Source organism: Theropithecus gelada, chromosome 7b (assembly GCF_003255815.1).
Source record: "Theropithecus gelada isolate Dixy chromosome 7b, Tgel_1.0, whole genome shotgun sequence".
In the NCBI taxonomy this organism is placed as follows: Eukaryota; Metazoa; Chordata; class Mammalia; order Primates; family Cercopithecidae; genus Theropithecus; species Theropithecus gelada.
In genome coordinates, this window is record NC_037675.1 from 96,115,769 (window position 1) to 96,121,768 (window position 6,000).

Sequence of the window (6,000 nt, forward strand, 5' to 3'; positions counted from 1 at the left end):
ATGGAATGATATATTCTCAAAGTCCCTCCTGTCTTCTGAGTCCATGACTCAAGGGGTTTTGTGGGTGCCAAATGAGATCTAACAGAATGTCTCATGCAGAACCTAGCACATAGTAGGCTCCATAAAATGTAACTATTATTATCATTATTATTATTACCTCATGTTTGTGCTTAGCACACAGGAGTTGCCTCAGGAAATTTATTTCTATTATTTCCAAGAAAATTAAAAAAAAAAAAAAAAAACACGTTCTCTTTCAGCTCCTCCAAAGTAAAGTAAACATGCCAAATGACTTCCAATGACATGACGTTTTTATCCCATGCAGTGTTGGAAAGCCACCTGTCACGTTGATGCAATGCCTTCATGTGCATACCAAGTTTGTTTTCAAATCTTTCTTTAACGTTGAGTCTTGAGAAAGAAATTGAACAGGAAGTGGAACAATAAGTAAAAAGCTGCCAAACCAAGAAGAAACATCCTGTACTGATGGTAACCCTATCATAATGACGTTCTCTCACACAGCGGAGGAGCAGCCTCACTAACAAGTCCTCAGGGGCTCAGAATGCGTTGCCCAAGAAGCCATCACCCTGGAGAATTGGCTGCCCGGCCTATGCTCAAGGCGTCTGCAACGGCTCAGCTCCTTCGGCTCCCCAGGCCCCACTGCCACTCTGGGGCCTCCTCCTGCCCTTTGGCACTCAGGGTTCCCCAGCACCTTGGCATAGCTGTGGTCCACACCCAGGCCTTTGGGGCCAGCCCTGAGGCTGACCAACATCTGGACAGAGATGCTCACTCATGGGCTGGCAGAAATCAACATTACTTCTGTTCAGTGCACGGGCTGAAATCAAACCGGAAGTTTCCCACATGCTACAAATAAAATAAGAGGGAGGAAGCAGGTGAAATGTTCCTCCCCTGTTTTATTTTGAAAAACTATCAAATACATAGAAAAATGAAAAGGATCGCACAATTAACAACCGTACACTCTTCTCCTAGATTTACCAATCATTAACACTGTCACATCTGCTCTGTCTCCTTTCTTTTCTTTCTCACACACGTGTACGCACCCGGTGTATATGTGTATGTGCATACTTTTTTTGCTAACCCATATGAAAATAAATTACAGACATCAAAACACACTACATATAAAAACACATGCACATATATACATATAGGTATTTATATGCCTACACACACACACATATATACACATATCTGTGATTATACGTAGACACACACACACACACACAAATGTAATACAGAACACAGAGGCAGGAACCTCTGTCTCTGTAGGCTGGGTGCTCAGGGCTTCCCAGTCAACCCTAAACATGGCCTCTAACTAACATCGTTCAGGCCCCGTGAAAACAGAAACGTTCCTCCACAGGTCTTGCCCATGTCATCAAAACAAAAGATAAGTGTGTCCAGATGCTGGGAAGGATTGTGGGTTGTGTCTCTGTTGATTTTGGAGGCAGACAAAATCTGAGTATGAGGAGGCCTGAGTGTTTGAGCAAGACGAAACACAAATACTTTGACTTCCCAAGTCCTTCCTCTCAGAGAGCAAGAATGCAATAGATTCTTACAGAATGATGTGTCATTTTCCAGAAGCATACACATTCATTTTCCTGCTTCTTTTTATGCTACAATTTGTGCTTCTGGAGGTACTCACAAACTAGCGTGATATTCCCAAACAGTTGTTCATGACAGCTGAGGAATATTTTTTCACATTAAAGAATGCATATCACCAAATTTGTATAAATATGGATCTAAACCACACATCAAGTGTGAGATGGACTACTCACCTTGGCAATGACCATAAAATTGCACATGGTTTTATAGTTATTAAAATATTTAATAAGATTTAATTAAATTTGTAAGTAAATATTGCTTTATTTGAATAACACTGATTTTACATGTTATTTTTATTATATATTAATATAATCTGTATTTTTCACTTAATAAAAGATTATTTAAAACATTTTGGGAAAATCATAGTTTGAATGTTTTTTAATTTTAACTTTCTGTATTTTTTTATTTTTTCATTTTTCATTTTCATGAAAATATATTCACATTTTGTATAATTTGATTTCAATTATTTTATTTTCTAATCTTTTAGCTCATTACTGTCAATAGAAAATAATATGTGGTAATACTGATTATGTCAATATAATTGGTGATTTCACTAAAATGAAGGAGTAAAATATTTCTGAACTAAATATATGCTAATTTAAGAATTTTGTGTTTATACGTTACATTCCTCATCCAAACTTTGACAGTCCATCATCACAACAGCCAGATATGAACTATAACTATTAGATTCAGTTTTTCTTAAATATTTTGCCAACTTTTAGTCATACGAAAATCATAGCTTTATAGATGATTTGTTCTGTCATTGTACAAGTATATTTGAGAAGGTAGGATAAAACACATGTTATTTAATGGTTCCTTAGTTTTGTACACAACTTTTTTGGTTTTGTTTTTTAAATAATTTTTAAAAATATAAATAGAGATGGGATCTTGCTATGTTGACCAGGCTGGTCTTGACCTCCTGGCTTCGAACGATTCTCCCATCTCAGCCTCCCAAAGTGCTGGGATTACAGGTGCAAGCCACCATGCCTGGTCAGTATACAACTCTCAAATGTTTACACATATGGTTTGTGACTTTCATTTATACTTTTATCCGAGGGCCTCTATTCATAGTCTCATAGGTCCCAAAATGTTAGGACAGACCTGCACACAAAGAACTTTGGACACACACAAACCCACATGCACTTATCTCATTTATATAAAATATAGATATAAAAACAAATGAGGGCCGGGCAAGGTAGTTCATGCCTGTAATCTAAATACTTTGGGAGGCTGAGATGGGAAGATTGTTTGAGGCCAGGAGTTTGAGATCAGCCTGGGAAACATGGCAAGACCTTGTCTCTATAAAACATTTTGTTTTAAAAATAGACATGTGTGGTACGTGCTTGTAGTCCCAGCTACTCCATAGGCTAAGGCAGGAGGATCATTAGAGCCCAGGAATTCAAGGCTGCAGTAAACTATGGTCACGTCACTTCCCTCCAGCTTGGGTAACAGAGCAAGACCCTGTCTCAAAAAAAGAAAGCAAAGCAAAGAAGAAAAAGAAAAACAAGTAAGTATTGGCAAGCCAAAAAAAACCCCCCAAATTCATTTATAGCAATATTCTCCAGAATCAAATAGAGAAATTTGAAAGGTAAGTGGTTTAATGGTAGAGAAATTATTAATATAATAAAATTCATTTTAAAAAAATGATCCTGACAAATGACACAAAAACACATGATAAAATTTAATATTCATTCTCCATTTAAATTTCCAAAATATTTTTTAAAATTGGGAAAAGTAGGACATCAAACTTGGTGTCACATTCCATGGTGACATAGTTCAGATATTGTGCTTAAGTTTGGGAAAGAAAAGGATGCCAGGGAGTATTTTCATTTGTTAACATTGTCCTTGAATTCCCATCGGAGGCGCTTCTGCATAAAGTAGAAATAAGATATATAATTGTGGGAGGAAGAGACACATTCACGTTATTTGCAGCTGGTATACGTCAAGAAAACCCAAGACAGCCATCTGAAAAGCTATTAAAAATAATGAAGTTTCAATAATATGGCCAGATACATAATAAATATGCCAAAGTCAATAGTTTTTTAATATACTAGTAATAACAGATGAGAAGACATAAGAGAAAAAGAGATTCCTTCCATAATAACAATAAAAAATAAAATACCTAGCAATGGCTCTAAAAAGATAATGGAAGAATCCACATGAAGAGAAATATAAAGGTATAGTATGGGCTATAAAAGATTTGAGACAATGGAGAGAATATGATCCCGGATAGGAAGACTCAATAAGGAAAAGATGTCAATTCATCCCAAACTAAATGAAGATCTAATGCAATCGCAACCAAACCAACAGAAGTTTTTTATAACTTGACATAAGTGATTATAAAGTTACTCTTCTAAAAAGTTAAAATAGCAAACAGTTTTCCAAAAAGGGTAAAATATAGTCATTTAAGCTTCCATTAAGCTATAAAACATTATACATCAATATCAATTAAAAGAGTGTAGTACTTGAGTGATTCAAGAAAAAGAGAAAGTCTATTTGTCTGCAGCTCTCTAATGAGCTTGCCCTTGTCTTCCTCCCTTATCTCAAGTTCTGCAAATCTCCTCAATAATCCTCAGCACCAATTCAACAAAAGCACAATCTACACATGTCCCCAAGAGATCGCTTGGTTTTTTTAATTGGTTTCTGATTATAAAATTTTATATATTTGGACGGCCAGGCGCAGTGGCTCATGCCTCTAATCCCAGCACTTTGGGAGGCAAAGGCGGGCATATCGAGGTCAGGAGTTTGAGACCATCCTGGCTAACATGGGAAAACCTCATCTTTATTAAACACACAAAAATTATCCAGGCATGGTGGTGGGAGCCTGTCATTCCAGCTACTTGGGAGGTTGAGGAAGGAGAATCACTTGAACCTGGAAGGCAGAGGTTGCAGTGATCTTGCCACTGCACTCCAGCCTGGGTGACAGAGCAAGAGTTCATCTCAAAAAAATGAAAATAAAAATAAAATGTATATATTTGGAAAAATTCAAAAATTAGAGTGATGAAATATTCATCCCTAGTATCACTACATGGAAACAAAACCTGTTATGTTTTTATAGATGTTTTTCATGTTTGTTTCCAAGTAAAAATTAAAACACAAATGATATAGCTATTAGCAATAATTAGGATTATAGTGTTTATACAATTTTGGCTTTTTTATGAAATAATCGTTTTACAGTACTCAAAATGGTCTATCATATGGATATCATATAATATCAAGCAATAGTGTGCTGATAAATGTTTGACAACAGGCTCTTTGGGTGGTGGGCTGGGGAGCCCTATTTGTAGCATTTGCCAGACTCTTTGGTGTAAATGCTTCCATCACTGTCAATTTCAAGATACTGATGTAACATCACTGAACCTCTATACCATTGGAAAGAAACGCCCATCATCAGCTCTCGTGAGACCATGTTAGCCAACTCCAGCATACCACTGATTTTAAGCAACTTTGTTTTGGTGGACATTGAGTTGGGTGAGATATTTTACCATCATAAATAAGTATTGTGGATATTATCTTATTCCACAAATTAATAGCTCTGATTATTTCAATAACACAGATTCCCAAAAACTAGAATTCTAGATCCAAGAAGACTATCACTTTGAAGCTGTTTATTAATATTGCTAAATTGCCTTCCCAAAATGTATAGATTTACTCCACTATCAATAATATACCCGCCTCACTCTATTCTCCTCAGAAATATGATCATTTCCAAAACAATGTTGACCAATTTCATAGGCCAAAATGAAAGTTTTACTTGCTCTTTAATTATTTGTGAAAAAAGCCTTTGTATTTTGTCAATAAATTCTTTCATCAGAGCCTTTGCTTATTTTCCCATTCAATTATTAAGTTTTATTGATTTGTTCTTTATATGTTAAATACCTAATCCTTTGACCTAGTTTGCCCAAAAAAGAGTTTACATGTTTTCTAACTTAAATTTTATTTATTTTTTTCTTCTTTTTCTTTTACAGCATCACTAGACTTCTGATAAATTTTATTTAAACCATATTTTGATGCAGAGAAATTTTAAATTTATAGTAGTCAAATTTAATATTGTACATTGTCATTTATTTCATTGTTTTTTAGGCTAAAATGTCCTTCTCAATTTAATCTCTGATAAATGTGGCATTTATTTTGAAAATGTCACATTTATCAGAGATTAAATATTATTGGGATGATATAACTATGCAGAGAAAATTAATTTTGACTTCCTCATTATGCAAATGTATTTTAGATGAAGTAACAATTTTAATGCAAAAAAGGTGAAATTTTAAAAATGCTGAAGAAAGCATAGGACAAATTTGTTTGTATATATTTTTGTGTGTGTGTGTGTGTGTGTATGTGTCTTGCCATGATCCTAAATTCAAAACCTATAAAATAGAATATAAT